At 43.0% G+C, this 3,041-nt stretch overlaps 1 non-coding gene across 1 annotated transcript; it reads left to right on the top strand.

The window, feature by feature from the left end:
* Positions 1-287: 287 nt before the first annotated feature.
* Positions 288-391, top strand: LOC123649543. The gene has a single exon (XR_006739050.1). It is a non-coding gene; the product is annotated as a U6 spliceosomal RNA (small nuclear RNA).
* The last annotated feature ends 2,650 nt before the right edge of the window (positions 392-3,041 follow it).

The raw sequence follows: 3,041 nt of genomic DNA, 5'->3' as shown, positions 1-3,041 counted from the left end.
ACAGTAACATCACCAGTGCTAAAGAAAGGCTTATTGGGTTGAGTTGAAACAACAAATCCTGCTAGAGCTTGTGAAAATTGTCAGAATCAAAATGAAGTCACTAATGTTAAGAAAACCCTGACAAATAGAGTCTAGGAAGGCCATGAAGAGAAGATTCTCATGCTTGTCTTCCTGGTAACAAAAAAGACAAGAACCACAACCTTGCACAAATGCCATCGCAACCTCACGCAAAAAGTACTTCTGCAAGGACATCTGCCTGGCAAAACTGCCTGCCCAGACTTGGACTGATGCTCGCTTTGGCAGCACATATACTAAAATTGGAACAATACAGAGATTAGCATGGCCCCTGCGCAAGGATGACATGTAATTTTTTTAAAAGGATAAAAAAAAAAAACTTAGACTGGTATCACCCTCATTATTGATATTTACAGCCAAGGATAATTATTTCAAAACAATTATTAATATGTAATCCTCCTCAGCTTTTCCTTTGAAAAACCCTCGTCTTGCTTTACTTTGCTGAGTACGCACATACAGTACATACGTGTACTATGGCATGTGTATTTCCATTGCAATGCTCTATTCCTGAATAAATACCTTTTTCGCTTTAGAGAGCCTCTCTGTGTTTGTTATTCAGGTGGACAAGCTCAAAATATTACTGGACAAAGACAGGACTGGTGAGACTGAGGCGAGAGAAGACAGAGCTGCTGTCTCCGTAGCCCTATCAACGGGGCTGGATTCAGGGCTGAGAGCTCCCCCAGGAACGGTCTCAGAAGTTTCCGTCCTATTATTTCAATTGAAATTAAAAGCACACATCAATATAACAATGAGAAAGAAATGCAGCACTTTCTTAAAAGATCAGACCATGATGCCAACTCAACTCGCAGAGCTCTGCTCCAAAGCACCCTCCTCTGCCCACCCTCAAAATGTCAGCCCCGGAAGTTCCCTCCACTGGTTACTGTTGGGGTTGGGGTGACTGTGCTGCTCATGTTCTTCCAGCTAAGAGTAGGTTGACATCACTCATTCGGGACTGGGCTTGGGGCCAGGACGCCCTGGGGCCATGCTCCCTGTGGGCAGGTCTCACAGATGGGCATGCACAAGCGTCTGCAGTGCCAGCACTCAGCACCGCCCTTTGCCCCTTTGTGGCCTCCACGGTCATCTGACCCTGTCTGGTCCTGGCCCGGGGCATGTCCCAGCCTGCTTTTCCTTCTGTCTCTGTGGGCTCTGCCCACCTGGTCCACTTTGACTCTATACTCTCTGTCATCCTCAATTTACCCCACAGCCCTCACGCTCTGTTCTCCTGCAACTTGGACCATCTTTCAGGCCCTGGGACTTGTCCCGTGTCCTCTGTCTTCACGGTTTCCTCTGTCTGCTGCTCACTCCCCTCCATTTGTCCAGATGATTGCTACTCCTCCTCACGCCTCAGGGAGGCCTCTCCTGCCACCTCCAAGTCTAAAGCTCACACTAAGTTAAATCCCTCTGCTGTGAGCTCCCTGCATCCTGTCACCCTGTAACACTTGTGACACTTGTAGTGGCATGTGTTTTTGTTTATTGGGGTTGTTTTATTTGTTCGAACATACTCTAACTTCATTGGAGATTAGCTCGTCTACAATTATTACCAAGAAAACAGACTAAATGTAATCTTTCTGGGTGGTACAGATTGCAAACGTCTACAGCACGATTACTGTAGGAATGAAGTACCTCATTCATTCACGTGTCATGTGAGGGACCATGCGATGGCAAACATTTCATTATCAATCAAATTATATGTCTTAGCTTTACTTTATTTTAGTTGTTTTTCTTCACTCCACAGAAGAAAAATCAGAAATTTTACTTCCCATTTACCTTTACATTTTTGCTATACAACCTGCTGTTGCAGTGAATTCTAGGTGCATCTATAAAATTTAAATTGTCTGTGGTTGATGTCCAAATAAAAATGGACCAGGTAAAAATAATTAATGATTAAAATATATTTACAAATTAGTTTTAAAAGATCATTTTCACTGCTAGTGGGAAGTAACAAAGGTCTCAGTGTAACTTCCCTACTGTTTCTGGGATCTCTAACAACTTTTAAGATGATTTTAATGTTCTTGATCTCAAAAATATCTCAAAAACTATTCATGTACAATATAGAATGAAGTAATTTAGTTGGAAATAATCAAATTCCTGGAAATAATTAATCAATGGTTGAAAAAATATAACTTTTTAAATGTAATTAAAATAACTATAAGGTAGTAAGTGTGATGTGAATTTCTCTCCTGCAGACCTCAGGAACCGCTAACTGGAAGAGAAGCACAGGCCAAGGTGGGATTGGGGGCAGGAGGCATTGCTCAGAGTTTCCGCAGCTTCCGTGCCTTCTCTGGGCGCCACACCCTCCCAGCACCTCCGTGTGTCCACAAACTGGGCAGCTCCTGTAAGTAACTGGTTTTATGTTTGTATTTCCTGTTCTGTATCTGTTGACCAGTGTCCCTAGGGCCCAACACAGGGTGTGGCACACAACAGAAAATCAGTAACTATCTGCTGAATTGAAATGAGTTGCCTGACTGGGTTGGTCTGCATGTTTCATACGAATGTCTACCACATGTCAGATGCTGATCCTAAAGTGTTAGGGGCACAGCTCTGAACAAGACAGGCACGATCCCTGCTGTCAGGGGTCTTTCACTGCAATGGGAGGAGACAGATTAAGAAAAGACATAAATAGATAACAAAGGAATATGATCACTTCCAACAGTGTGTGTTTTTTTTTAAGTTAAAATCCTCCCTGTCTTTATTAACCTGTTTGCTAAAATTACATAAGGTCCAACTGTCTTTCTTTCTTTCTTTTTTTTTTTTGAGACAGAGTCTCTCTCTGTCACTCTGAGTAAATGCAATGGCATCATCATAGCTCACTGTAGCCTCAAACTCCTGGGCTCAAACAATCCTTTTGCCTCAGCTTCCCGAGTAGCTGGGACTACAGGCATGCGCCACCATGCCTGGATAATTTTTCTATTTTAAGTAGACACAGGCTTTCACTCTTGCTTAGGCTGGTTTTGAACTCATGAGCT

Source organism: Lemur catta, chromosome 13 (genome assembly GCF_020740605.2).
Source record: "Lemur catta isolate mLemCat1 chromosome 13, mLemCat1.pri, whole genome shotgun sequence".
NCBI classification, from domain to species: domain Eukaryota; kingdom Metazoa; phylum Chordata; class Mammalia; order Primates; family Lemuridae; genus Lemur; species Lemur catta.
Note: the sequence above shows the minus strand (reverse complement) of the source record. Positions and strands in the feature narration are given on the sequence as shown.